The 25,521-nt window shown below is 58.4% G+C and overlaps 32 non-coding genes across 32 annotated transcripts; all 32 read right to left on the reverse strand.

The window, feature by feature from the left end:
• Positions 1–143: 143 nt before the first annotated feature.
• LOC146268856 (U5 spliceosomal RNA) lies at positions 144–262 on the reverse strand. The gene has a single exon (XR_014768196.1). It is a non-coding gene; the product is annotated as a U5 spliceosomal RNA (small nuclear RNA).
• Positions 263–796: 534 nt separating this feature from the next.
• Positions 797–987, reverse strand: LOC146268857 (U2 spliceosomal RNA). Its single transcript, XR_014768296.1, has one exon. It is a non-coding gene; the product is annotated as a U2 spliceosomal RNA (small nuclear RNA).
• An 810-nt stretch (positions 988–1,797) lies between these two features.
• On the reverse strand, positions 1,798–1,916 carry LOC146268858 (U5 spliceosomal RNA). Its single transcript, XR_014768197.1, has one exon. It is a non-coding gene; the product is annotated as a U5 spliceosomal RNA (small nuclear RNA).
• Positions 1,917–2,450: 534 nt separating this feature from the next.
• On the reverse strand, positions 2,451–2,641 carry LOC146268859 (U2 spliceosomal RNA). The gene has a single exon (XR_014768297.1). It is a non-coding gene; the product is annotated as a U2 spliceosomal RNA (small nuclear RNA).
• A 784-nt stretch (positions 2,642–3,425) lies between these two features.
• LOC146268860 (U5 spliceosomal RNA) lies at positions 3,426–3,544 on the reverse strand. Its single transcript, XR_014768198.1, has one exon. It is a non-coding gene; the product is annotated as a U5 spliceosomal RNA (small nuclear RNA).
• A 529-nt stretch (positions 3,545–4,073) lies between these two features.
• LOC146268861 (U2 spliceosomal RNA) lies at positions 4,074–4,264 on the reverse strand. Its single transcript, XR_014768298.1, has one exon. It is a non-coding gene; the product is annotated as a U2 spliceosomal RNA (small nuclear RNA).
• Positions 4,265–5,078: 814 nt separating this feature from the next.
• Positions 5,079–5,197, reverse strand: LOC146268862 (U5 spliceosomal RNA). Its single transcript, XR_014768199.1, has one exon. It is a non-coding gene; the product is annotated as a U5 spliceosomal RNA (small nuclear RNA).
• Positions 5,198–5,747: 550 nt separating this feature from the next.
• LOC146268863 (U2 spliceosomal RNA) lies at positions 5,748–5,938 on the reverse strand. Its single transcript, XR_014768299.1, has one exon. It is a non-coding gene; the product is annotated as a U2 spliceosomal RNA (small nuclear RNA).
• An 814-nt stretch (positions 5,939–6,752) lies between these two features.
• On the reverse strand, positions 6,753–6,871 carry LOC146268864 (U5 spliceosomal RNA). The gene has a single exon (XR_014768200.1). It is a non-coding gene; the product is annotated as a U5 spliceosomal RNA (small nuclear RNA).
• A 560-nt stretch (positions 6,872–7,431) lies between these two features.
• On the reverse strand, positions 7,432–7,622 carry LOC146268865 (U2 spliceosomal RNA). Its single transcript, XR_014768300.1, has one exon. It is a non-coding gene; the product is annotated as a U2 spliceosomal RNA (small nuclear RNA).
• Positions 7,623–8,410: 788 nt separating this feature from the next.
• On the reverse strand, positions 8,411–8,529 carry LOC146268866 (U5 spliceosomal RNA). The gene has a single exon (XR_014768201.1). It is a non-coding gene; the product is annotated as a U5 spliceosomal RNA (small nuclear RNA).
• A 548-nt stretch (positions 8,530–9,077) lies between these two features.
• LOC146268867 (U2 spliceosomal RNA) lies at positions 9,078–9,268 on the reverse strand. Its single transcript, XR_014768301.1, has one exon. It is a non-coding gene; the product is annotated as a U2 spliceosomal RNA (small nuclear RNA).
• A 758-nt stretch (positions 9,269–10,026) lies between these two features.
• On the reverse strand, positions 10,027–10,145 carry LOC146268868 (U5 spliceosomal RNA). Its single transcript, XR_014768202.1, has one exon. It is a non-coding gene; the product is annotated as a U5 spliceosomal RNA (small nuclear RNA).
• Positions 10,146–10,678: 533 nt separating this feature from the next.
• LOC146268869 (U2 spliceosomal RNA) lies at positions 10,679–10,869 on the reverse strand. Its single transcript, XR_014768302.1, has one exon. It is a non-coding gene; the product is annotated as a U2 spliceosomal RNA (small nuclear RNA).
• Positions 10,870–11,614: 745 nt separating this feature from the next.
• Positions 11,615–11,733, reverse strand: LOC146268870 (U5 spliceosomal RNA). Its single transcript, XR_014768203.1, has one exon. It is a non-coding gene; the product is annotated as a U5 spliceosomal RNA (small nuclear RNA).
• Positions 11,734–12,281: 548 nt separating this feature from the next.
• Positions 12,282–12,472, reverse strand: LOC146268871 (U2 spliceosomal RNA). The gene has a single exon (XR_014768304.1). It is a non-coding gene; the product is annotated as a U2 spliceosomal RNA (small nuclear RNA).
• Positions 12,473–13,256: 784 nt separating this feature from the next.
• On the reverse strand, positions 13,257–13,375 carry LOC146268872 (U5 spliceosomal RNA). The gene has a single exon (XR_014768205.1). It is a non-coding gene; the product is annotated as a U5 spliceosomal RNA (small nuclear RNA).
• Positions 13,376–13,919: 544 nt separating this feature from the next.
• LOC146268873 (U2 spliceosomal RNA) lies at positions 13,920–14,110 on the reverse strand. Its single transcript, XR_014768305.1, has one exon. It is a non-coding gene; the product is annotated as a U2 spliceosomal RNA (small nuclear RNA).
• Positions 14,111–14,894: 784 nt separating this feature from the next.
• LOC146268874 (U5 spliceosomal RNA) lies at positions 14,895–15,013 on the reverse strand. Its single transcript, XR_014768206.1, has one exon. It is a non-coding gene; the product is annotated as a U5 spliceosomal RNA (small nuclear RNA).
• A 540-nt stretch (positions 15,014–15,553) lies between these two features.
• Positions 15,554–15,744, reverse strand: LOC146268875 (U2 spliceosomal RNA). Its single transcript, XR_014768306.1, has one exon. It is a non-coding gene; the product is annotated as a U2 spliceosomal RNA (small nuclear RNA).
• Positions 15,745–16,402: 658 nt separating this feature from the next.
• Positions 16,403–16,521, reverse strand: LOC146268876 (U5 spliceosomal RNA). The gene has a single exon (XR_014768207.1). It is a non-coding gene; the product is annotated as a U5 spliceosomal RNA (small nuclear RNA).
• A 524-nt stretch (positions 16,522–17,045) lies between these two features.
• Positions 17,046–17,236, reverse strand: LOC146268877 (U2 spliceosomal RNA). The gene has a single exon (XR_014768307.1). It is a non-coding gene; the product is annotated as a U2 spliceosomal RNA (small nuclear RNA).
• Positions 17,237–17,894: 658 nt separating this feature from the next.
• Positions 17,895–18,013, reverse strand: LOC146268878 (U5 spliceosomal RNA). Its single transcript, XR_014768208.1, has one exon. It is a non-coding gene; the product is annotated as a U5 spliceosomal RNA (small nuclear RNA).
• A 528-nt stretch (positions 18,014–18,541) lies between these two features.
• Positions 18,542–18,732, reverse strand: LOC146268879 (U2 spliceosomal RNA). Its single transcript, XR_014768308.1, has one exon. It is a non-coding gene; the product is annotated as a U2 spliceosomal RNA (small nuclear RNA).
• Positions 18,733–19,442: 710 nt separating this feature from the next.
• On the reverse strand, positions 19,443–19,561 carry LOC146268880 (U5 spliceosomal RNA). Its single transcript, XR_014768209.1, has one exon. It is a non-coding gene; the product is annotated as a U5 spliceosomal RNA (small nuclear RNA).
• Positions 19,562–20,097: 536 nt separating this feature from the next.
• LOC146268881 (U2 spliceosomal RNA) lies at positions 20,098–20,288 on the reverse strand. Its single transcript, XR_014768309.1, has one exon. It is a non-coding gene; the product is annotated as a U2 spliceosomal RNA (small nuclear RNA).
• A 693-nt stretch (positions 20,289–20,981) lies between these two features.
• LOC146268882 (U5 spliceosomal RNA) lies at positions 20,982–21,100 on the reverse strand. The gene has a single exon (XR_014768210.1). It is a non-coding gene; the product is annotated as a U5 spliceosomal RNA (small nuclear RNA).
• A 540-nt stretch (positions 21,101–21,640) lies between these two features.
• Positions 21,641–21,831, reverse strand: LOC146268883 (U2 spliceosomal RNA). Its single transcript, XR_014768310.1, has one exon. It is a non-coding gene; the product is annotated as a U2 spliceosomal RNA (small nuclear RNA).
• A 710-nt stretch (positions 21,832–22,541) lies between these two features.
• Positions 22,542–22,660, reverse strand: LOC146268884 (U5 spliceosomal RNA). Its single transcript, XR_014768211.1, has one exon. It is a non-coding gene; the product is annotated as a U5 spliceosomal RNA (small nuclear RNA).
• Positions 22,661–23,193: 533 nt separating this feature from the next.
• LOC146268885 (U2 spliceosomal RNA) lies at positions 23,194–23,384 on the reverse strand. The gene has a single exon (XR_014768311.1). It is a non-coding gene; the product is annotated as a U2 spliceosomal RNA (small nuclear RNA).
• Positions 23,385–24,025: 641 nt separating this feature from the next.
• On the reverse strand, positions 24,026–24,144 carry LOC146268886 (U5 spliceosomal RNA). The gene has a single exon (XR_014768212.1). It is a non-coding gene; the product is annotated as a U5 spliceosomal RNA (small nuclear RNA).
• A 525-nt stretch (positions 24,145–24,669) lies between these two features.
• On the reverse strand, positions 24,670–24,860 carry LOC146268887 (U2 spliceosomal RNA). The gene has a single exon (XR_014768312.1). It is a non-coding gene; the product is annotated as a U2 spliceosomal RNA (small nuclear RNA).
• Between the last annotated feature and the right edge of the window lie 661 nt (positions 24,861–25,521).

Genomic DNA, 25,521 nt, shown 5'->3' on the forward strand with positions numbered 1-25,521 from the left:
GGATCGGGATTAAGCAGAGGAAAAAGGAAGACAAAAAGACCTGCACGCACGCACGCACGCACCCACCCACCCACCCACCCACCCACCCAGCCGCCCAACGCTAACCTTACCCTGCTTTTTTTCCTCACAAATCCATCAGGCTCTGCCCTCCCTCGGGCAAAGCCGACCAAAAATACCACGTCCCGCTCGTCGGCGCTCCCCTCCACGGAAGTCTTTAGTAAAAGGCGAAAGGCTTGTGCGTGCTGAAGGGGAGCCAGAGTGACCGTTTTTTTGAAACCGCCCAAACGGCCCGCTCCCGACCCCTCCGTTGGCCCTGGCTCGCTCGTCCGCGGCGGCGTCCTTCCTTTCCGGGAAAAGGCGTGGAAACGCCACCGGCCGCAAAGGGGCTTTCACTCTCTCTCTCTTTCACTCTCTCTCTCTTTCACTCTCTCTCTCTTTCACTCTCTCTCTCTTTCACTCTCTTTCACTCTCTCTCTCTTTCACTCTCTCTCTCTTTCACTCACTCACTCACTCACTCACTCACTCACTCACTCACTCACTCACTCACTCACTCACTCACTCACTGTCTCCCCCATTCCAAGTCACTCACCTCACTTCAGTTTTTTTTTTTTTTTCTTTTTATATCTAAAAGGGCGGGAAAACGCCGCCGGCCGACGGGGCTCCGCCGCCGCCGCCGCGCGCGTCAAACCCCTTTTTTCACCTCATCGCCACAAAAACCCCAGCCCCAACCCCAAAAACCCCAGCCCCAACCCCAATCGCTCACTCCCTCGTTTTTTTCTCCCTTTGACACGCTTAGAAAGAGTGCACCCTTCCCGGAGGCGCTGCAATACCGGGGCGATGCGCGGAGCGGACGGAGCGAGCCCCTGTTCCGACTCCCTGTGGCAAAAATCCGTTTAATATGTTGTCCTCGCATGGAGGACGTATCAGATATTAAACTGATAAGAACAGATACTACACTTGATCTGAGCCAAAAGGCCGAGAAGCGATGACCCGCACTGCTCCGCGCCCCCCGCGCGCGGGGCCTCCGTGCGCCGGCCGGGACGTTTGGGCGCCGGCCCCTCTGGCGACCGCCGGACCGAGAACGGCCCCGACGACGGAAGCCAAAAGGAAACGCCGACGCCGCAGAGGAAGAAGAAGAAGCGGCGGCGGCGGCGGGGACCGAGAAGACGGCAGCTAAAAGCAAAGGCCAAGCGGGCCACGGAAGAAGAAGCAGGGACCAAGAGGAAGCAGGGACCAAGAGGAAGAAGAAGCAGGGACCAAGAGGAAGCAGGGACCAAGAGGAAGCAGGGACCAAGAGGAAGCAGGGACCAAGAGGAAGCAGGGACCAAGAGGACCAAGAGGAAGCAGGGACCAAGAGGACCAAGAGGAAGCAGGGACCAAGAGGACCAAGAGGAAGCAGGGACCAAGAGGACCAAGAGGAAGCAGGGACCAAGAGGACCAAGAGGAAGCAGGGACCAAGAGGACCAAGAGGAAGCAGGGACCAAGAGGACCAAGAGGAAGCAGGGACCAAGAGGACCAAGAGGAAGCAGGGACCAAGAGGACCAAGAGGAAGCAGGGACCAAGAGGACCAAGAGGAAGCAGGGACCAAGAGGACCAAGAGGAAGCAGGGACCAAGAGGCCCAGCGGGCCACGGAAGGAGCAGGGACCAAAAGGCCAAGGGATCGGGATTAAGCAGAGGAAAAAGGAAGACAAAAAGACCTGCACGCACGCACGCACGCACCCACCCACCCACCCACCCACCCAGCCGCCCAACGCTAACCTTACCCTGCTTTTTTTCCTCACAAATCCATCAGGCTCTGCCCTCCCTCGGGCAAAGCCGACCAAAAATACCACGTCCCGCTCGTCGGCGCTCCCCTCCACGGAAGTCTTTAGTAAAAGGCGAAAGGCTTGTGCGTGCTGAAGGGGAGCCAGAGTGACCGTTTTTTTGAAACCGCCCAAACGGCCCGCTCCCGACCCCTCCGTTGGCCCTGGCTCGCTCGTCCGCGGCGGCGTCCTTCCTTTCCGGGAAAAGGCGTGGAAACGCCACCGGCCGCAAAGGGGCTTTCACTCTCTCTCTCTTTCACTCTCTCTCTCTTTCACTCTCTCTCTCTTTCACTCTCTCTCTCTCTTTCACTCTCTTTCACTCTCTCTCTCTTTCACTCTCTCTCTCTTTCACTCACTCACTCACTCACTCACTCACTCACTCACTCACTCACTCACTCACTCACTCACTCACTGTCTCCCCCATTCCAAGTCACTCACCTCACTTCAGTTTTTTTTTTTTTTTTTCTTTTTATATCTAAAAGGGCGGGAAAACGCCGCCGGCCGACGGGGCTCCGCCGCCGCCGCCGCGCGCGTCAAACCCCTTTTTTCACCTCATCGCCACAAAAACCCCAGCCCCAACCCCAAAAACCCCAGCCCCAACCCCAATCGCTCACTCCCTCGTTTTTTTCTCCCTTTGACACGCTTAGAAAGAGTGCACCCTTCCCGGAGGCGCTGCAATACCGGGGCGATGCGCGGAGCGGACGGAGCGAGCCCCTGTTCCGACTCCCTGTGGCAAAAATCCGTTTAATATGTTGTCCTCGCATGGAGGACGTATCAGATATTAAACTGATAAGAACAGATACTACACTTGATCTGAGCCAAAAGGCCGAGAAGCGATGACCCGCACTGCTCCGCGCCCCCCGCGCGCGGGGCCTCCGTGCGCCGGCCGGGACGTTTGGGCGCCGGCCCCTCTGGCGACCGCCGGACCGAGAACGGCCCCGACGACGGAAGCCAAAAGGAAACGCCGACGCCGCAGAGGAAGAAGAAGAAGCGGCGGCGGCGGCGGGGACCGAGAAGACGGCAGCTAAAAGCAAAGGCCAAGCGGGCCACGGAAGAAGAAGCAGGGACCAAGAGGAAGCAGGGACCAAGAGGAAGAAGAAGCAGGGACCAAGAGGAAGCAGGGACCAAGAGGAAGCAGGGACCAAGAGGAAGCAGGGACCAAGAGGAAGCAGGGACCAAGAGGACCAAGAGGAAGCAGGGACCAAGAGGACCAAGAGGAAGCAGGGACCAAGAGGACCAAGAGGAAGCAGGGACCAAGAGGACCAAGAGGAAGCAGGGACCAAGAGGACCAAGAGGAAGCAGGGACCAAGAGGACCAAGAGGAAGCAGGGACCAAGAGGACCAAGAGGAAGCAGGGACCAAGAGGACCAAGAGGAAGCAGGGACCAAGAGGACCAAGAGGAAGCAGGGACCAAGAGGACCAAGAGGAAGCAGGGACCAAGAGGCCCAGCGGGCCACGGAAGGAGCAGGGACCAAAAGGCCAAGGGATCGGGATTAAGCAGAGGAAAAAGGAAGACAAAAAGACCTGCACGCACGCACGCACCCACCCACCCACCCACCCACCCACCCAGCCGCCCAACGCTAACCTTACCCTGCTTTTTTTCCTCACAAATCCATCAGGCTCTGCCCTCCCTCGGGCAAAGCCGACCAAAAATACCACGTCCCGCTCGTCGGCGCTCCCCTCCACGGAAGTCTTTAGTAAAAGGCGAAAGGCTTGTGCGTGCTGAAGGGGAGCCAGAGTGACCGTTTTTTTGAAACCGCCCAAACGGCCCGCTCCCGACCCCTCCGTTGGCCCTGGCTCGCTCGTCCGCGGCGGCGTCCTTCCTTTCCGGGAAAAGGCGTGGAAACGCCACCGGCCGCAAAGGGGCTTTCACTCTCTCTCTCTTTCACTCTCTCTCTCTTTCACTCTCTCTCTCTTTCACTCTCTCTCTCTCTTTCACTCTCTTTCACTCTCTCTCTCTTTCACTCTCTCTCTCTTTCACTCACTCACTCACTCACTCACTCACTCACTCACTCACTCACTCACTCACTCACTCACTGTCTCCCCCATTCCAAGTCACTCACCTCACTTCAGTTTTTTTTTTTTTTTTCTTTTTATATCTAAAAGGGCGGGAAAACGCCGCCGGCCGACGGGGCTCCGCCGCCGCCGCCGCGCGCGTCAAACCCCTTTTTTCACCTCATCGCCACAAAAACCCCAGCCCCAACCCCAAAAACCCCAGCCCCAACCCCAATCGCTCACTCCCTCGTTTTTTTCTCCCTTTGACACGCTTAGAAAGAGTGCACCCTTCCCGGAGGCGCTGCAATACCGGGGCGATGCGCGGAGCGGACGGAGCGAGCCCCTGTTCCGACTCCCTGTGGCAAAAATCCGTTTAATATGTTGTCCTCGCATGGAGGACGTATCAGATATTAAACTGATAAGAACAGATACTACACTTGATCTGAGCCAAAAGGCCGAGAAGCGATGACCCGCACTGCTCCGCGCCCCCCGCGCGCGGGGCCTCCGTGCGCCGGCCGGGACGTTTGGGCGCCGGCCCCTCTGGCGACCGCCGGACCGAGAACGGCCCCGACGACGGAAGCCAAAAGGAAACGCCGACGCCGCAGAGGAAGAAGAAGAAGCGGCGGCGGCGGCGGGGACCGAGAAGACGGCAGCTAAAAGCAAAGGCCAAGCGGGCCACGGAAGAAGAAGCAGGGACCAAGAGGAAGCAGGGACCAAGAGGAAGAAGAAGCAGGGACCAAGAGGAAGCAGGGACCAAGAGGAAGCAGGGACCAAGAGGAAGCAGGGACCAAGAGGAAGCAGGGACCAAGAGGACCAAGAGGAAGCAGGGACCAAGAGGACCAAGAGGAAGCAGGGACCAAGAGGACCAAGAGGAAGCAGGGACCAAGAGGACCAAGAGGAAGCAGGGACCAAGAGGACCAAGAGGAAGCAGGGACCAAGAGGACCAAGAGGAAGCAGGGACCAAGAGGACCAAGAGGAAGCAGGGACCAAGAGGACCAAGAGGAAGCAGGGACCAAGAGGACCAAGAGGAAGCAGGGACCAAGAGGACCAAGAGGAAGCAGGGACCAAGAGGACCAAGAGGAAGCAGGGACCAAGAGGCCCAGCGGGCCACGGAAGGAGCAGGGACCAAAAGGCCAAGGGATCGGGATTAAGCAGAGGAAAAAGGAAGACAAAAAGACCTGCACGCACGCACGCACGCACCCACCCACCCACCCACCCACCCACCCAGCCGCCCAACGCTAACCTTACCCTGCTTTTTTTCCTCACAAATCCATCAGGCTCTGCCCTCCCTCGGGCAAAGCCGACCAAAAATACCACGTCCCGCTCGTCGGCGCTCCCCTCCACGGAAGTCTTTAGTAAAAGGCGAAAGGCTTGTGCGTGCTGAAGGGGAGCCAGAGTGACCGTTTTTTTGAAACCGCCCAAACGGCCCGCTCCCGACCCCTCCGTTGGCCCTGGCTCGCTCGTCCGCGGCGGCGTCCTTCCTTTCCGGGAAAAGGCGTGGAAACGCCACCGGCCGCAAAGGGGCTTTCACTCTCTCTCTCTTTCACTCTCTCTCTCTTTCACTCTCTCTCTCTTTCACTCTCTCTCTCTCTTTCACTCTCTTTCACTCTCTCTCTCTTTCACTCTCTCTCTCTTTCACTCACTCACTCACTCACTCACTCACTCACTCACTCACTCACTCACTCACTCACTCACTCACTCACTCACTCACTCACTGTCTCCCCCATTCCAAGTCACTCACCTCACTTCAGTTTTTTTTTTTTTTTTTCTTTTTATATCTAAAAGGGCGGGAAAACGCCGCCGGCCGACGGGGCTCCGCCGCCGCCGCCGCGCGCGTCAAACCCCTTTTTTCACCTCATCGCCACAAAAACCCCAGCCCCAACCCCAAAAACCCCAGCCCCAACCCCAATCGCTCACTCCCTCGTTTTTTTCTCCCTTTGACACGCTTAGAAAGAGTGCACCCTTCCCGGAGGCGCTGCAATACCGGGGCGATGCGCGGAGCGGACGGAGCGAGCCCCTGTTCCGACTCCCTGTGGCAAAAATCCGTTTAATATGTTGTCCTCGCATGGAGGACGTATCAGATATTAAACTGATAAGAACAGATACTACACTTGATCTGAGCCAAAAGGCCGAGAAGCGATGACCCGCACTGCTCCGCGCCCCCCGCGCGCGGGGCCTCCGTGCGCCGGCCGGGACGTTTGGGCGCCGGCCCCTCTGGCGACCGCCGGACCGAGAACGGCCCCGACGACGGAAGCCAAAAGGAAACGCCGACGCCGCAGAGGAAGAAGAAGAAGCGGCGGCGGCGGCGGGGACCGAGAAGACGGCAGCTAAAAGCAAAGGCCAAGCGGGCCACGGAAGAAGAAGCAGGGACCAAGAGGAAGCAGGGACCAAGAGGAAGAAGAAGCAGGGACCAAGAGGAAGCAGGGACCAAGAGGAAGCAGGGACCAAGAGGAAGCAGGGACCAAGAGGAAGCAGGGACCAAGAGGACCAAGAGGAAGCAGGGACCAAGAGGACCAAGAGGAAGCAGGGACCAAGAGGACCAAGAGGAAGCAGGGACCAAGAGGACCAAGAGGAAGCAGGGACCAAGAGGACCAAGAGGAAGCAGGGACCAAGAGGACCAAGAGGAAGCAGGGACCAAGAGGACCAAGAGGAAGCAGGGACCAAGAGGACCAAGAGGAAGCAGGGACCAAGAGGACCAAGAGGAAGCAGGGACCAAGAGGACCAAGAGGAAGCAGGGACCAAGAGGACCAAGAGGAAGCAGGGACCAAGAGGCCCAGCGGGCCACGGAAGGAGCAGGGACCAAAAGGCCAAGGGATCGGGATTAAGCAGAGGAAAAAGGAAGACAAAAAGACCTGCACGCACGCACGCACGCACCCACCCACCCACCCACCCACCCACCCAGCCGCCCAACGCTAACCTTACCCTGCTTTTTTTCCTCACAAATCCATCAGGCTCTGCCCTCCCTCGGGCAAAGCCGACCAAAAATACCACGTCCCGCTCGTCGGCGCTCCCCTCCACGGAAGTCTTTAGTAAAAGGCGAAAGGCTTGTGCGTGCTGAAGGGGAGCCAGAGTGACCGTTTTTTTGAAACCGCCCAAACGGCCCGCTCCCGACCCCTCCGTTGGCCCTGGCTCGCTCGTCCGCGGCGGCGTCCTTCCTTTCCGGGAAAAGGCGTGGAAACGCCACCGGCCGCAAAGGGGCTTTCACTCTCTCTCTCTTTCACTCTCTCTCTCTTTCACTCTCTCTCTCTTTCACTCTCTCTCTCTCTTTCACTCTCTTTCACTCTCTCTCTCTTTCACTCTCTCTCTCTTTCACTCACTCACTCACTCACTCACTCACTCACTCACTCACTCACTCACTCACTCACTCACTCACTCACTCACTCACTCACTCACTCACTGTCTCCCCCATTCCAAGTCACTCACCTCACTTCAGTTTTTTTTTTTTTTTTTTTCTTTTTATATCTAAAAGGGCGGGAAAACGCCGCCGGCCGACGGGGCTCCGCCGCCGCCGCCGCGCGCGTCAAACCCCTTTTTTCACCTCATCGCCACAAAAACCCCAGCCCCAACCCCAAAAACCCCAGCCCCAACCCCAATCGCTCACTCCCTCGTTTTTTTCTCCCTTTGACACGCTTAGAAAGAGTGCACCCTTCCCGGAGGCGCTGCAATACCGGGGCGATGCGCGGAGCGGACGGAGCGAGCCCCTGTTCCGACTCCCTGTGGCAAAAATCCGTTTAATATGTTGTCCTCGCATGGAGGACGTATCAGATATTAAACTGATAAGAACAGATACTACACTTGATCTGAGCCAAAAGGCCGAGAAGCGATGACCCGCACTGCTCCGCGCCCCCCGCGCGCGGGGCCTCCGTGCGCCGGCCGGGACGTTTGGGCGCCGGCCCCTCTGGCGACCGCCGGACCGAGAACGGCCCCGACGACGGAAGCCAAAAGGAAACGCCGACGCCGCAGAGGAAGAAGAAGAAGCGGCGGCGGCGGCGGGGACCGAGAAGACGGCAGCTAAAAGCAAAGGCCAAGCGGGCCACGGAAGAAGAAGCAGGGACCAAGAGGAAGCAGGGACCAAGAGGAAGAAGAAGCAGGGACCAAGAGGAAGCAGGGACCAAGAGGAAGCAGGGACCAAGAGGAAGCAGGGACCAAGAGGAAGCAGGGACCAAGAGGACCAAGAGGAAGCAGGGACCAAGAGGACCAAGAGGAAGCAGGGACCAAGAGGACCAAGAGGAAGCAGGGACCAAGAGGACCAAGAGGAAGCAGGGACCAAGAGGACCAAGAGGAAGCAGGGACCAAGAGGACCAAGAGGAAGCAGGGACCAAGAGGACCAAGAGGAAGCAGGGACCAAGAGGACCAAGAGGAAGCAGGGACCAAGAGGACCAAGAGGAAGCAGGGACCAAGAGGACCAAGAGGAAGCAGGGACCAAGAGGCCCAGCGGGCCACGGAAGGAGCAGGGACCAAAAGGCCAAGGGATCGGGATTAAGCAGAGGAAAAAGGAAGACAAAAAGACCTGCACGCACGCACGCACGCACCCACCCACCCACCCACCCACCCACCCAGCCGCCCAACGCTAACCTTACCCTGCTTTTTTTCCTCACAAATCCATCAGGCTCTGCCCTCCCTCGGGCAAAGCCGACCAAAAATACCACGTCCCGCTCGTCGGCGCTCCCCTCCACGGAAGTCTTTAGTAAAAGGCGAAAGGCTTGTGCGTGCTGAAGGGGAGCCAGAGTGACCGTTTTTTTGAAACCGCCCAAACGGCCCGCTCCCGACCCCTCCGTTGGCCCTGGCTCGCTCGTCCGCGGCGGCGTCCTTCCTTTCCGGGAAAAGGCGTGGAAACGCCACCGGCCGCAAAGGGGCTTTCACTCTCTCTCTCTTTCACTCTCTCTCTCTTTCACTCTCTCTCTCTTTCACTCTCTCTCTCTCTTTCACTCTCTTTCACTCTCTCTCTCTTTCACTCTCTCTCTCTTTCACTCACTCACTCACTCACTCACTCACTCACTCACTCACTCACTCACTCACTCACTCACTCACTCACTCACTCACTGTCTCCCCCATTCCAAGTCACTCACCTCACTTCAGTTTTTTTTTTTTTTTTTTTCTTTTTATATCTAAAAGGGCGGGAAAACGCCGCCGGCCGACGGGGCTCCGCCGCCGCCGCCGCGCGCGTCAAACCCCTTTTTTCACCTCATCGCCACAAAAACCCCAGCCCCAACCCCAAAAACCCCAGCCCCAACCCCAATCGCTCACTCCCTCGTTTTTTTCTCCCTTTGACACGCTTAGAAAGAGTGCACCCTTCCCGGAGGCGCTGCAATACCGGGGCGATGCGCGGAGCGGACGGAGCGAGCCCCTGTTCCGACTCCCTGTGGCAAAAATCCGTTTAATATGTTGTCCTCGCATGGAGGACGTATCAGATATTAAACTGATAAGAACAGATACTACACTTGATCTGAGCCAAAAGGCCGAGAAGCGATGACCCGCACTGCTCCGCGCCCCCCGCGCGCGGGGCCTCCGTGCGCCGGCCGGGACGTTTGGGCGCCGGCCCCTCTGGCGACCGCCGGACCGAGAACGGCCCCGACGACGGAAGCCAAAAGGAAACGCCGACGCCGCAGAGGAAGAAGAAGAAGCGGCGGCGGCGGCGGGGACCGAGAAGACGGCAGCTAAAAGCAAAGGCCAAGCGGGCCACGGAAGAAGAAGCAGGGACCAAGAGGAAGCAGGGACCAAGAGGAAGAAGAAGCAGGGACCAAGAGGAAGCAGGGACCAAGAGGAAGCAGGGACCAAGAGGAAGCAGGGACCAAGAGGAAGCAGGGACCAAGAGGACCAAGAGGAAGCAGGGACCAAGAGGACCAAGAGGAAGCAGGGACCAAGAGGACCAAGAGGAAGCAGGGACCAAGAGGACCAAGAGGAAGCAGGGACCAAGAGGACCAAGAGGAAGCAGGGACCAAGAGGACCAAGAGGAAGCAGGGACCAAGAGGACCAAGAGGAAGCAGGGACCAAGAGGACCAAGAGGAAGCAGGGACCAAGAGGACCAAGAGGAAGCAGGGACCAAGAGGCCCAGCGGGCCACGGAAGGAGCAGGGACCAAAAGGCCAAGGGATCGGGATTAAGCAGAGGAAAAAGGAAGACAAAAAGACCTGCACGCACGCACGCACCCACCCACCCACCCACCCACCCACCCAGCCGCCCAACGCTAACCTTACCCTGCTTTTTTTCCTCACAAATCCATCAGGCTCTGCCCTCCCTCGGGCAAAGCCGACCAAAAATACCACGTCCCGCTCGTCGGCGCTCCCCTCCACGGAAGTCTTTAGTAAAAGGCGAAAGGCTTGTGCGTGCTGAAGGGGAGCCAGAGTGACCGTTTTTTTGAAACCGCCCAAACGGCCCGCTCCCGACCCCTCCGTTGGCCCTGGCTCGCTCGTCCGCGGCGGCGTCCTTCCTTTCCGGGAAAAGGCGTGGAAACGCCACCGGCCGCAAAGGGGCTTTCACTCTCTCTCTCTTTCACTCTCTCTCTCTTTCACTCTCTCTCTCTTTCACTCTCTCTCTCTCTTTCACTCTCTTTCACTCTCTCTCTCTTTCACTCTCTCTCTCTTTCACTCACTCACTCACTCACTCACTCACTCACTCACTCACTCACTCACTCACTCACTCACTCACTGTCTCCCCCATTCCAAGTCACTCACCTCACTTCAGTTTTTTTTTTTTTTTTCTTTTTATATCTAAAAGGGCGGGAAAACGCCGCCGGCCGACGGGGCTCCGCCGCCGCCGCCGCGCGCGTCAAACCCCTTTTTTCACCTCATCGCCACAAAAACCCCAGCCCCAACCCCAAAAACCCCAGCCCCAACCCCAATCGCTCACTCCCTCGTTTTTTTCTCCCTTTGACACGCTTAGAAAGAGTGCACCCTTCCCGGAGGCGCTGCAATACCGGGGCGATGCGCGGAGCGGACGGAGCGAGCCCCTGTTCCGACTCCCTGTGGCAAAAATCCGTTTAATATGTTGTCCTCGCATGGAGGACGTATCAGATATTAAACTGATAAGAACAGATACTACACTTGATCTGAGCCAAAAGGCCGAGAAGCGATGACCCGCACTGCTCCGCGCCCCCCGCGCGCGGGGCCTCCGTGCGCCGGCCGGGACGTTTGGGCGCCGGCCCCTCTGGCGACCGCCGGACCGAGAACGGCCCCGACGACGGAAGCCAAAAGGAAACGCCGACGCCGCAGAGGAAGAAGAAGAAGCGGCGGCGGCGGCGGGGACCGAGAAGACGGCAGCTAAAAGCAAAGGCCAAGCGGGCCACGGAAGAAGAAGCAGGGACCAAGAGGAAGCAGGGACCAAGAGGAAGAAGAAGCAGGGACCAAGAGGAAGCAGGGACCAAGAGGAAGCAGGGACCAAGAGGAAGCAGGGACCAAGAGGACCAAGAGGAAGCAGGGACCAAGAGGACCAAGAGGAAGCAGGGACCAAGAGGACCAAGAGGAAGCAGGGACCAAGAGGACCAAGAGGAAGCAGGGACCAAGAGGACCAAGAGGAAGCAGGGACCAAGAGGACCAAGAGGAAGCAGGGACCAAGAGGACCAAGAGGAAGCAGGGACCAAGAGGACCAAGAGGAAGCAGGGACCAAGAGGACCAAGAGGAAGCAGGGACCAAGAGGCCCAGCGGGCCACGGAAGGAGCAGGGACCAAAAGGCCAAGGGATCGGGATTAAGCAGAGGAAAAAGGAAGACAAAAAGACCTGCACGCACGCACGCACGCACCCACCCACCCACCCACCCACCCACCCAGCCGCCCAACGCTAACCTTACCCTGCTTTTTTTCCTCACAAATCCATCAGGCTCTGCCCTCCCTCGGGCAAAGCCGACCAAAAATACCACGTCCCGCTCGTCGGCGCTCCCCTCCACGGAAGTCTTTAGTAAAAGGCGAAAGGCTTGTGCGTGCTGAAGGGGAGCCAGAGTGACCGTTTTTTTGAAACCGCCCAAACGGCCCGCTCCCGACCCCTCCGTTGGCCCTGGCTCGCTCGTCCGCGGCGGCGTCCTTCCTTTCCGGGAAAAGGCGTGGAAACGCCACCGGCCGCAAAGGGGCTTTCACTCTCTCTCTCTTTCACTCTCTCTCTCTTTCACTCTCTCTCTCTTTCACTCTCTCTCTCTCTTTCACTCTCTTTCACTCTCTCTCTCTTTCACTCTCTCTCTCTTTCACTCACTCACTCACTCACTCACTCACTCACTCACTCACTCACTCACTCACTCACTCACTCACTCACTCACTCACTCACTGTCTCCCCCATTCCAAGTCACTCACCTCACTTCAGTTTTTTTTTTTTTTTCTTTTTATATCTAAAAGGGCGGGAAAACGCCGCCGGCCGACGGGGCTCCGCCGCCGCCGCCGCGCGCGTCAAACCCCTTTTTTCACCTCATCGCCACAAAAACCCCAGCCCCAACCCCAAAAACCCCAGCCCCAACCCCAATCGCTCACTCCCTCGTTTTTTTCTCCCTTTGACACGCTTAGAAAGAGTGCACCCTTCCCGGAGGCGCTGCAATACCGGGGCGATGCGCGGAGCGGACGGAGCGAGCCCCTGTTCCGACTCCCTGTGGCAAAAATCCGTTTAATATGTTGTCCTCGCATGGAGGACGTATCAGATATTAAACTGATAAGAACAGATACTACACTTGATCTGAGCCAAAAGGCCGAGAAGCGATGACCCGCACTGCTCCGCGCCCCCCGCGCGCGGGGCCTCCGTGCGCCGGCCGGGACGTTTGGGCGCCGGCCCCTCTGGCGACCGCCGGACCGAGAACGGCCCCGACGACGGAAGCCAAAAGGAAACGCCGACGCCGCAGAGGAAGAAGAAGAAGCGGCGGCGGCGGCGGGGACCGAGAAGACGGCAGCTAAAAGCAAAGGCCAAGCGGGCCACGGAAGAAGAAGCAGGGACCAAGAGGAAGCAGGGACCAAGAGGAAGAAGAAGCAGGGACCAAGAGGAAGCAGGGACCAAGAGGAAGCAGGGACCAAGAGGAAGCAGGGACCAAGAGGAAGCAGGGACCAAGAGGACCAAGAGGAAGCAGGGACCAAGAGGACCAAGAGGAAGCAGGGACCAAGAGGACCAAGAGGAAGCAGGGACCAAGAGGACCAAGAGGAAGCAGGGACCAAGAGGACCAAGAGGAAGCAGGGACCAAGAGGACCAAGAGGAAGCAGGGACCAAGAGGACCAAGAGGAAGCAGGGACCAAGAGGACCAAGAGGAAGCAGGGACCAAGAGGACCAAGAGGAAGCAGGGACCAAGAGGACCAAGAGGAAGCAGGGACCAAGAGGCCCAGCGGGCCACGGAAGGAGCAGGGACCAAAAGGCCAAGGGATCGGGATTAAGCAGAGGAAAAAGGAAGACAAAAAGACCTGCACGCACGCACGCACCCACCCACCCACCCACCCACCCACCCAGCCGCCCAACGCTAACCTTACCCTGCTTTTTTTCCTCACAAATCCATCAGGCTCTGCCCTCCCTCGGGCAAAGCCGACCAAAAATACCACGTCCCGCTCGTCGGCGCTCCCCTCCACGGAAGTCTTTAGTAAAAGGCGAAAGGCTTGTGCGTGCTGAAGGGGAGCCAGAGTGACCGTTTTTTTGAAACCGCCCAAACGGCCCGCTCCCGACCCCTCCGTTGGCCCTGGCTCGCTCGTCCGCGGCGGCGTCCTTCCTTTCCGGGAAAAGGCGTGGAAACGCCACCGGCCGCAAAGGGGCTTTCACTCTCTCTCTCTTTCACTCTCTCTCTCTTTCACTCTCTCTCTCTTTCACTCTCTCTCTCTCTTTCACTCTCTTTCACTCTCTCTCTCTTTCACTCTCTCTCTCTTTCACTCACTCACTCACTCACTCACTCACTCACTCACTCACTCACTCACTCACTCACTCACTCACTCACTCACTGTCTCCCCCATTCCAAGTCACTCACCTCACTTCAGTTTTTTTTTTTTTTTTTTTCTTTTTATATCTAAAAGGGCGGGAAAACGCCGCCGGCCGACGGGGCTCCGCCGCCGCCGCCGCGCGCGTCAAACCCCTTTTTTCACCTCATCGCCACAAAAACCCCAGCCCCAACCCCAAAAACCCCAGCCCCAACCCCAATCGCTCACTCCCTCGTTTTTTTCTCCCTTTGACACGCTTAGAAAGAGTGCACCCTTCCCGGAGGCGCTGCAATACCGGGGCGATGCGCGGAGCGGACGGAGCGAGCCCCTGTTCCGACTCCCTGTGGCAAAAATCCGTTTAATATGTTGTCCTCGCATGGAGGACGTATCAGATATTAAACTGATAAGAACAGATACTACACTTGATCTGAGCCAAAAGGCCGAGAAGCGATGACCCGCACTGCTCCGCGCCCCCCGCGCGCGGGGCCTCCGTGCGCCGGCCGGGACGTTTGGGCGCCGGCCCCTCTGGCGACCGCCGGACCGAGAACGGCCCCGACGACGGAAGCCAAAAGGAAACGCCGACGCCGCAGAGGAAGAAGAAGAAGCGGCGGCGGCGGCGGGGACCGAGAAGACGGCAGCTAAAAGCAAAGGCCAAGCGGGCCACGGAAGAAGAAGCAGGGACCAAGAGGAAGCAGGGACCAAGAGGAAGAAGAAGCAGGGACCAAGAGGAAGCAGGGACCAAGAGGAAGCAGGGACCAAGAGGAAGCAGGGACCAAGAGGAAGCAGGGACCAAGAGGACCAAGAGGAAGCAGGGACCAAGAGGACCAAGAGGAAGCAGGGACCAAGAGGACCAAGAGGAAGCAGGGACCAAGAGGACCAAGAGGAAGCAGGGACCAAGAGGACCAAGAGGAAGCAGGGACCAAGAGGACCAAGAGGAAGCAGGGACCAAGAGGACCAAGAGGAAGCAGGGACCAAGAGGACCAAGAGGAAGCAGGGACCAAGAGGACCAAGAGGAAGCAGGGACCAAGAGGACCAAGAGGAAGCAGGGACCAAGAGGCCCAGCGGGCCACGGAAGGAGCAGGGACCAAAAGGCCAAGGGATCGGGATTAAGCAGAGGAAAAAGGAAGACAAAAAGACCTGCACGCACGCACGCACGCACCCACCCACCCACCCACCCACCCAGCCGCCCAACGCTAACCTTACCCTGCTTTTTTTCCTCACAAATCCATCAGGCTCTGCCCTCCCTCGGGCAAAGCCGACCAAAAATACCACGTCCCGCTCGTCGGCGCTCCCCTCCACGGAAGTCTTTAGTAAAAGGCGAAAGGCTTGTGCGTGCTGAAGGGGAGCCAGAGTGACCGTTTTTTTGAAACCGCCCAAACGGCCCGCTCCCGACCCCTCCGTTGGCCCTGGCTCGCTCGTCCGCGGCGGCGTCCTTCCTTTCCGGGAAAAGGCGTGGAAACGCCACCGGCCGCAAAGGGGCTTTCACTCTCTCTCTCTTTCACTCTCTCTCTCTTTCACTCTCTCTCTCTTTCACTCTCTCTCTCTCTTTCACTCTCTTTCACTCTCTCTCTCTTTCACTCTCTCTCTCTTTCACTCACTCACTCACTCACTCACTCACTCACTCACTCACTCACTCACTCACTCACTCACTCACTCACTGTCTCCCCCATTCCAAGTCACTCACCTCACTTCAGTTTTTTTTTTTTTTTTTTTCTTTTTATATCTAAAAGGGCGGGAAAACGCCGCCGGCCGACGGGGCTCCGCCGCCGCCGCCGCGCGCGTCAAACCCCTTTTTTCACCTCATCGCCACAAAAACCCCAGCCCCAACCCCAAAAACCCCAGCCCCAACCCCAATCGCTCACTCCCTCGTTTTTTTCTCCCTTTGACACGCTTAGAAAGAGTGCACCCTTCCCGGAGGCGCTGCAATACCGGGGCGATGCGCGGAGCGGACGGAGCGAGCCCCTGTTCCGACTCCCTGTGGCAAAAATCCGTTTAATATGTTGTCCTCGCATGGAGGACGTATCAGATATTAAACTGATAAGAACAGATACTACACTTGATCTGAGCCAAAAGGCCGAGAAGCGATGACCCGCACTGCTCCGCGCCCCCCGCGCGCGGGGCCTCCGTGCGCCGGCCGGGACGTTTGGGCGCCGGCCCCTCTGGCGACCGCCGGACCGAGAACGGCCCCGACGACGGAAGCCAAAAGGAAACGCCGACGCCGCAGAGGAAGAAGAAGAAGCGGCGGCGGCGGCGGGGACCGAGAAGACGGCAGCTAAAAGCAAAGGCCAAGCGGGCCACGGAAGAAGAAGCAGGGACCAAGAGGAAGCAGGGACCAAGAGGAAGAAGAAGCAGGGACCAAGAGGAAGCAGGGACCAAGAGGAAGCAGGGACCAAGAGGAAGCAGGGACCAAGAGGAAGCAGGGACCAAGAGGACCAAGAGGAAGCAGGGACCAAGAGGACCAAGAGGAAGCAGGGACCAAGAGGACCAAGAGGAAGCAGGGACCAAGAGGACCAAGAGGAAGCAGGGACCAAGAGGACCAAGAGGAAGCAGGGACCAAGAGGCCCAGCGGGCCACGGAAGGAGCAGGGACCAAAAGGCCAAGGGATCGGGATTAAGCAGAGGAAAAAGGAAGACAAAAAGACCTGCACGCACGCACGCACGCACCCACCCACCCACCCACCCACCCACCCAGCCGCCCAACGCCAACCTTACCCTGCTTTTTTTCCTCACAAATCCATCAGGCTCTGCCCTCCCTCGGGCAAAGCCGACCAAAAATACCACGTCCCGCTCGTCGGCGCTCCCCTCCACGGAAGTCTTTAGTAAAAGGCGAAAGGCTTGTGCGTGCTGAAGGGGAGCCAGAGTGACCGTTTTTTTGAAACCGCCCAAACGGCCCGCTCCCGACCCCTCCGTTGGCCCTGGCTCGCTCGTCCGCGGCGGCGTCCTTCCTTTCCGGGAAAAGGCGTGGAAACGCCACCGGCCGCAAAGGGGCTTTCACTCTCTCTCTCTTTCACTCTCTCTCTCTTTCACTCTCTCTCTCTTTCACTCTCTCTCTCTCTTTCACTCTCTTTCACTCTCTCTCTCTTTCACTCTCTCTCTCTTTCACTCACTCACTCACTCACTCACTCACTCACTCACTCACTCACTCACTCACTGTCTCCCCCATTCCAAGTCACTCACCTCACTTCAGTTTTTTTTTTTTTCTTTTTCTTTTTATATCTAAAAGGGCGGGAAAACGCCGCCGGCCGACGGGGCTCCGCCGCCGCCGCCGCGCGCGTCAAACCCCTTTTTTCACCTCATCGCCACAAAAACCCCAGCCCCAACCCCAAAAACCCCAGCCCCAACCCCAATCGCTCACTCCCTCGTTTTTTTCTCCCTTTGACACGCTTAGAAAGAGTGCACCCTTCCCGGAGGCGCTGCAATACCGGGGCGATGCGCGGAGCGGACGGAGCGAGCCCCTGTTCCGACTCCCTGTGGCAAAAATCCGTTTAATATGTTGTCCTCGCATGGAGGACGTATCAGATATTAAACTGATAAGAACAGATACTACACTTGATCTGAGCCAAAAGGCCGAGAAGCGATGACCCGCACTGCTCCGCGCCCCCCGCGCGCGGGGCCTCCGTGCGCCGGCCGGGACGTTTGGGCGCCGGCCCCTCTGGCGACCGCCGGACCGAGAACGGCCCCGACGACGGAAGCCAAAAGGAAACGCCGACGCCGCAGAGGAAGAAGAAGAAGCGGCGGCGGCGGCGGGGACCGAGAAGACGGCAGCTAAAAGCAAAGGCCAAGCGGGCCACGGAAGAAGAAGCAGGGACCAAGAGGAAGCAGGGACCAAGAGGAAGAAGAAGCAGGGACCAAGAGGAAGCAGGGACCAAGAGGAAGCAGGGACCAAGAGGAAGCAGGGACCAAGAGGAAGCAGGGACCAAGAGGACCAAGAGGAAGCAGGGACCAAGAGGACCAAGAGGAAGCAGGGACCAAGAGGACCAAGAGGAAGCAGGGACCAAGAGGACCAAGAGGAAGCAGGGACCAAGAGGACCAAGAGGAAGCAGGGACCAAGAGGCCCAGCGGGCCACGGAAGGAGCAGGGACCAAAAGGCCAAGGGATCGGGATTAAGCAGAGGAAAAAGGAAGACAAAAAGACCTGCACGCACGCACGCACGCACCCACCCACCCACCCACCCACCCACCCAGCCGCCCAACGCCAACCTTACCCTGCTTTTTTTCCTCACAAATCCATCAGGCTCTGCCCTCCCTCGGGCAAAGCCGACCAAAAATACCACGTCCCGCTCGTCGGCGCTCCCCTCCACGGAAGTCTTTAGTAAAAGGCGAAAGGCTTGTGCGTGCTGAAGGGGAGCCAGAGTGACCGTTTTTTTGAAACCGCCCAAACGGCCCGCTCCCGACCCCTCCGTTGGCCCTGGCTCGCTCGTCCGCGGCGGCGTCCTTCCTTTCCGGGAAAAGGCGTGGAAACGCCACCGGCCGCAAAGGGGCTTTCACTCTCTCTCTCTTTCACTCTCTCTCTCTTTCACTCTCTCTCTCTTTCACTCTCTCTCTCTCTTTCACTCTCTTTCACTCTCTCTCTCTTTCACTCTCTCTCTCTTTCACTCACTCACTCACTCACTCACTCACTCACTCACTCACTCACTCACTCACTCACTCACTGTCTCCCCCATTCCAAGTCACTCACCTCACTTCAGTTTTTTTTTTTTTTTTTTTTTATATCTAAAAGGGCGGGAAAACGCCGCCGGCCGACGGGGCTCCGCCGCCGCCGCCGCGCGCGTCAAACCCCTTTTTTCACCTCATCGCCACAAAAACCCCAGCCCCAACCCCAAAAACCCCAGCCCCAACCCCAATCGCTCACTCCCTCGTTTTTTTCTCCCTTTGACACGCTTAGAAAGAGTGCACCCTTCCCGGAGGCGCTGCAATACCGGGGCGATGCGCGGAGCGGACGGAGCGAGCCCCTGTTCCGACTCCCTGTGGCAAAAATCCGTTTAATATGTTGTCCTCGCATGGAGGACGTATCAGATATTAAACTGATAAGAACAGATACTACACTTGATCTGAGCCAAAAGGCCGAGAAGCGATGACCCGCACTGCTCCGCGCCCCCCGCGCGCGGGGCCTCCGTGCGCCGGCCGGGACGTTTGGGCGCCGGCCCCTCTGGCGACCGCCGGACCGAGAACGGCCCCGACGACGGAAGCCAAAAGGAAACGCCGACGCCGCAGAGGAAGAAGAAGAAGCGGCGGCGGCGGCGGGGACCGAGAAGACGGCAGCTAAAAGCAAAGGCCAAGCGGGCCACGGAAGAAGAAGCAGGGACCAAGAGGAAGCAGGGACCAAGAGGAAGAAGAAGCAGGGACCAAGAGGAAGCAGGGACCAAGAGGAAGCAGGGACCAAGAGGAAGCAGGGACCAAGAGGAAGCAGGGACCAAGAGGACCAAGAGGAAGCAGGGACCAAGAGGACCAAGAGGAAGCAGGGACCAAGAGGACCAAGAGGAAGCAGGGACCAAGAGGACCAAGAGGAAGCAGGGACCAAGAGGACCAAGAGGAAGCAGGGACCAAGAGGACCAAGAGGAAGCAGGGACCAAGAGGACCAAGAGGAAGCAGGGACCAAGAGGCCCAGCGGGCCACGGAAGGAGCAGGGACCAAAAGGCCAAGGGATCGGGATTAAGCAGAGGAAAAAGGAAGACAAAAAGACCTGCACGCACGCACGCACGCACCCACCCACCCACCCACCCACCCACCCAGCCGCCCAACGCTAACCTTACCCTGCTTTTTTTCCTCACAAATCCATCAGGCTCTGCCCTCCCTCGGGCAAAGCCGACCAAAAATACCACGTCCCGCTCGTCGGCGCTCCCCTCCACGGAAGTCTTTAGTAAAAGGCGAAAGGCTTGTGCGTGCTGAAGGGGAGCCAGAGTGACCGTTTTTTTGAAACCGCCCAAACGGCCCGCTCCCGACCCCTCCGTTGGCCCTGGCTCGCTCGTCCGCGGCGGCGTCCTTCCTTTCCGGGAAAAGGCGTGGAAACGCCACCGGCCGCAAAGGGGCTTTCACTCTCTCTCTCTTTCACTCTCTCTCTCTTTCACTCTCTCTCTCTTTCACTCTCTCTCTCTCTTTCACTCTCTTTCACTCTCTCTCTCTTTCACTCTCTCTCTCTTTCACTCACTCACTCACTCACTCACTCACTCACTCACTCACTCACTCACTCACTCACTCACTCACTGTCTCCCCCATTCCAAGTCACTCACCTCACTTCAGTTTTTTTTTTTTTCTTTTTCTTTTTATATCTAAAAGGGCGGGAAAACGCCGCCGGCCGACGGGGCTCCGCCGCCGCCGCCGCGCGCGTCAAACCCCTTTTTTCACCTCATCGCCACAAAAACCCCAGCCCCAACCCCAAAAACCCCAGCCCCAACCCCAATCGCTCACTCCCTCGTTTTTTTCTCCCTTTGACACGCTTAGAAAGAGTGCACCCTTCCCGGAGGCGCTGCAATACCGGGGCGATGCGCGGAGCGGACGGAGCGAGCCCCTGTTCCGACTCCCTGTGGCAAAAATCCGTTTAATATGTTGTCCTCGCATGGAGGACGTATCAGATATTAAACTGATAAGAACAGATACTACACTTGATCTGAGCCAAAAGGCCGAGAAGCGATGACCCGCACTGCTCCGCGCCCCCCGCGCGCGGGGCCTCCGTGCGCCGGCCGGGACGTTTGGGCGCCGGCCCCTCTGGCGACCGCCGGACCGAGAACGGCCCCGACGACGGAAGCCAAAAGGAAACGCCGACGCCGCAGAGGAAGAAGAAGAAGCGGCGGCGGCGGCGGGGACCGAGAAGACGGCAGCTAAAAGCAAAGGCCAAGCGGGCCACGGAAGAAGAAGCAGGGACCAAGAGGAAGCAGGGACCAAGAGGAAGAAGAAGCAGGGACCAAGAGGAAGCAGGGACCAAGAGGAAGCAGGGACCAAGAGGAAGCAGGGACCAAGAGGACCAAGAGGAAGCAGGGACCAAGAGGACCAAGAGGAAGCAGGGACCAAGAGGACCAAGAGGAAGCAGGGACCAAGAGGACCAAGAGGAAGCAGGGACCAAGAGGACCAAGAGGAAGCAGGGACCAAGAGGACCAAGAGGAAGCAGGGACCAAGAGGACCAAGAGGAAGCAGGGACCAAGAGGCCCAGCGGGCCACGGAAGGAGCAGGGACCAAAAGGCCAAGGGATCGGGATTAAGCAGAGGAAAAAGGAAGACAAAAAGACCTGCACGCACGCACGCACGCACCCACCCACCCACCCACCCACCCACCCAGCCGCCCAACGCTAACCTTACCCTGCTTTTTTTCCTCACAAATCCATCAGGCTCTGCCCTCCCTCGGGCAAAGCCGACCAAAAATACCACGTCCCGCTCGTCGGCGCTCCCCTCCACGGAAGTCTTTAGTAAAAGGCGAAAGGCTTGTGCGTGCTGAAGGGGAGCCAGAGTGACCGTTTTTTTGAAACCGCCCAAACGGCCCGCTCCCGACCCCTCCGTTGGCCCTGGCTCGCTCGTCCGCGGCGGCGTCCTTCCTTTCCGGGAAAAGGCGTGGAAACGCCACCGGCCGCAAAGGGGCTTTCACTCTCTCTCTCTTTCACTCTCTCTCTCTTTCACTCTCTCTCTCTTTCACTCTCTCTCTCTCTTTCACTCTCTTTCACTCTCTCTCTCTTTCACTCTCTCTCTCTTTCACTCACTCACTCACTCACTCACTCACTCACTCACTCACTCACTCACTCACTCACTCACTCACTCACTGTCTCCCCCATTCCAAGTCACTCACCTCACTTCAGTTTTTTTTTTTTTCTTTTTCTTTTTATATCTAAAAGGGCGGGAAAACGCCGCCGGCCGACGGGGCTCCGCCGCCGCCGCCGCGCGCGTCAAACCCCTTTTTTCACCTCATCGCCACAAAAACCCCAGCCCCAACCCCAAAAACCCCAGCCCCAACCCCAATCGCTCACTCCCTCGTTTTTTTCTCCCTTTGACACGCTTAGAAAGAGTGCACCCTTCCCGGAGGCGCTGCAATACCGGGGCGATGCGCGGAGCGGACGGAGCGAGCCCCTGTTCCGACTCCCTGTGGCAAAAATCCGTTTAATATGTTGTCCTCGCATGGAGGACGTATCAGATATTAAACTGATAAGAACAGATACTACACTTGATCTGAGCCAAAAGGCCGAGAAGCGATGACCCGCACTGCTCCGCGCCCCCCGCGCGCGGGGCCTCCGTGCGCCGGCCGGGACGTTTGGGCGCCGGCCCCTCTGGCGACCGCCGGACCGAGAACGGCCCCGACGACGGAAGCCAAAAGGAAACGCCGACGCCGCAGAGGAAGAAGAAGAAGCGGCGGCGGCGGCGGGGACCGAGAAGACGGCAGCTAAAAGCAAAGGCCAAGCGGGCCACGGAAGAAGAAGCAGGGACCAAGAGGAAGCAGGGACCAAGAGGAAGAAGAAGCAGGGACCAAGAGGAAGCAGGGACCAAGAGGAAGCAGGGACCAAGAGGAAGCAGGGACCAAGAGGAAGCAGGGACCAAGAGGACCAAGAGGAAGCAGGGACCAAGAGGACCAAGAGGAAGCAGGGACCAAGAGGACCAAGAGGAAGCAGGGACCAAGAGGACCAAGAGGAAGCAGGGACCAAGAGGACCAAGAGGAAGCAGGGACCAAGAGGACCAAGAGGAAGCAGGGACCAAGAGGACCAAGAGGAAGCAGGGACCAAGAGGCCCAGCGGGCCACGGAAGGAGCAGGGACCAAAAGGCCAAGGGATCGGGATTAAGCAGAGGAAAAAGGAAGACAAAAAGACCTGCACGCACGCACGCACGCACCCACCCACCCACCCACCCACCCACCCAGCCGCCCAACGCTAACCTTACCCTGCTTTTTTTCCTCACAAATCCATCAGGCTCTGCCCTCCCTCGGGCAAAGCCGACCAAAAATACCACGTCCCGCTCGTCGGCGCTCCCCTCCACGGAAGTCTTTAGTAAAAGGCGAAAGGCTTGTGCGTGCTGAAGGGGAGCCAGAGTGACCGTTTTTTTGAAACCGCCCAAACGGCCCGCTCCCGACCCCTCCGTTGGCCCTGGCTCGCTCGTCCGCGGCGGCGTCCTTCCTTTCCGGGAAAAGGCGTGGAAACGCCACCGGCCGCAAAGGGGCTTTCACTCTCTCTCTCTTTCACTCTCTCTCTCTTTCACTCTCTCTCTCTTTCACTCTCTCTCTCTCTTTCACTCTCTTTCACTCTCTCTCTCTCTTTCACTCTCTCTCTCTTTCACTCACTCACTCACTCACTCACTCACTCACTCACTCACTCACTCACTCACTCACTCACTCACTGTCTCCCCCATTCCAAGTCACTCACCTCACTTCAGTTTTTTTTTTTTTTTTTTTTATATCTAAAAGGGCGGGAAAACGCCGCCGGCCGACGGGGCTCCGCCGCCGCCGCCGCGCGCGTCAAACCCCTTTTTTCACCTCATCGCCACAAAAACCCCAGCCCCAACCCCAAAAACCCCAGCCCCAACCCCAATCGCTCACTCCCTCGTTTTTTTCTCCCTTTGACACGCTTAGAAAGAGTGCACCCTTCCCGGAGGCGCTGCAATACCGGGGCGATGCGCGGAGCGGACGGAGCGAGCCCCTGTTCCGACTCCCTGTGGCAAAAATCCGTTTAATATGTTGTCCTCGCATGGAGGACGTATCAGATATTAAACTGATAAGAACAGATACTACACTTGATCTGAGCCAAAAGGCCGAGAAGCGATGACCCGCACTGCTCCGCGCCCCCCGCGCGCGGGGCCTCCGTGCGCCGGCCGGGACGTTTGGGCGCCGGCCCCTCTGGCGACCGCCGGACCGAGAACGGCCCCGACGACGGAAGCCAAAAGGAAACGCCGACGCCGCAGAGGAAGAAGAAGAAGCGGCGGCGGCGGCGGGGACCGAGAAGACGGCAGCTAAAAGCAAAGGCCAAGCGGGCCACGGAAGAAGAAGCAGGGACCAAGAGGAAGCAGGGACCAAGAGGAAGAAGAAGCAGGGACCAAGAGGAAGCAGGGACCAAGAGGAAGCAGGGACCAAGAGGAAGCAGGGACCAAGAGGACCAAGAGGAAGCAGGGACCAAGAGGACCAAGAGGAAGCAGGGACCAAGAGGACCAAGAGGAAGCAGGGACCAAGAGGACCAAGAGGAAGCAGGGACCAAGAGGACCAAGAGGAAGCAGGGACCAAGAGGCCCAGCGGGCCACGGAAGGAGCAGGGACCAAAAGGCCAAGGGATCGGGATTAAGCAGAGGAAAAAGGAAGACAAAAAGACCTGCACGCACGCACGCACGCACCCACCCACCCACCCACCCACCCACCCAGCCGCCCAACGCTAACCTTACCCTGCTTTTTTTCCTCACAAATCCATCAGGCTCTGCCCTCCCTCGGGCAAAGCCGACCAAAAATACCACGTCCCGCTCGTCGGCGCTCCCCTCCACGGAAGTCTTTAGTAAAAGGCGAAAGGCTTGTGCGTGCTGAAGGGGAGCCAGAGTGACCGTTTTTTTTGAAACCGCCCAAACGGCCCGCTCCCGACCCCTCCGTTGGCCCTGGCTCGCTCGTCCGCGGCGGCGTCCTTCCTTTCCGGGAAAAGGCGTGGAAACGCCACCGGCCGCAAAGGGGCTTTCACTCTCTCTCTCTTTCACTCTCTCTCTCTTTCACTCTCTCTCTCTTTCACTCTCTCTCTCTCTTTCACTCTCTTTCACTCTCTCTCTCTTTCACTCTCTCTCTCTTTCACTCACTCACTCACTCACTCACTCACTCACTCACTCACTCACTCACTCACTGTCTCCCCCATTCCAAGTCACTCACCTCACTTCAGTTTTTTTTTTTTTCTTTTTCTTTTTATATCTAAAAGGGCGGGAAAACGCCGCCGGCCGACGGGGCTCCGCCGCCGCCGCCGCGCGCGTCAAACCCCTTTTTTCACCTCATCGCCACAAAAACCCCAGCCCCAACCCCAAAAACCCCAGCCCCAACCCCAATCGCTCACTCCCTCGTTTTTTTCTCCCTTTGACACGCTTAGAAAGAGTGCACCCTTCCCGGAGGCGCTGCAATACCGGGGCGATGCGCGGAGCGGACGGAGCGAGCCCCTGTTCCGACTCCCTGTGGCAAAAATCCGTTTAATATGTTGTCCTCGCATGGAGGACGTATCAGATATTAAACTGATAAGAACAGATACTACACTTGATCTGAGCCAAAAGGCCGAGAAGCGATGACCCGCACTGCTCCGCGCCCCCCGCGCGCGGGGCCTCCGTGCGCCGGCCGGGACGTTTGGGCGCCGGCCCCTCTGGCGACCGCCGGACCGAGAACGGCCCCGACGACGGAAGCCAAAAGGAAACGCCGACGCCGCAGAGGAAGAAGAAGAAGCGGCGGCGGCGGCGGGGACCGAGAAGACGGCAGCTAAAAGCAAAGGCCAAGCGGGCCACGGAAGAAGAAGCAGGGACCAAGAGGAAGCAGGGACCAAGAGGAAGAAGAAGCAGGGACCAAGAGGAAGCAGGGACCAAGAGGAAGCAGGGACCAAGAGGAAGCAGGGACCAAGAGGAAGCAGGGACCAAGAGGAAGCAGGGACCAAGAGGAAGCAGGGACCAAGAGGACCAAGAGGAAGCAGGGACCAAGAGGACCAAGAGGAAGCAGGGACCAAGAGGACCAAGAGGAAGCAGGGACCAAGAGGACCAAGAGGAAGCAGGGACCAAGAGGACCAAGAGGAAGCAGGGACCAAGAGGACCAAGAGGAAGCAGGGACCAAGAGGACCAAGAGGAAGCAGGGACCAAGAGGACCAAGAGGAAGCAGGGACCAAGAGGCCCAGCGGGCCACGGAAGGAGCAGGGACCAAAAGGCCAAGGGATCGGGATTAAGCAGAGGAAAAAGGAAGACAA

The sequence above is a fragment of the Hypomesus nipponensis genome, chromosome 10 (assembly GCF_054491055.1).
Source record: "Hypomesus nipponensis isolate SF chromosome 10, ASM5449105v1, whole genome shotgun sequence".
NCBI classification, from domain to species: Eukaryota; Metazoa; Chordata; class Actinopteri; order Osmeriformes; family Osmeridae; genus Hypomesus; species Hypomesus nipponensis.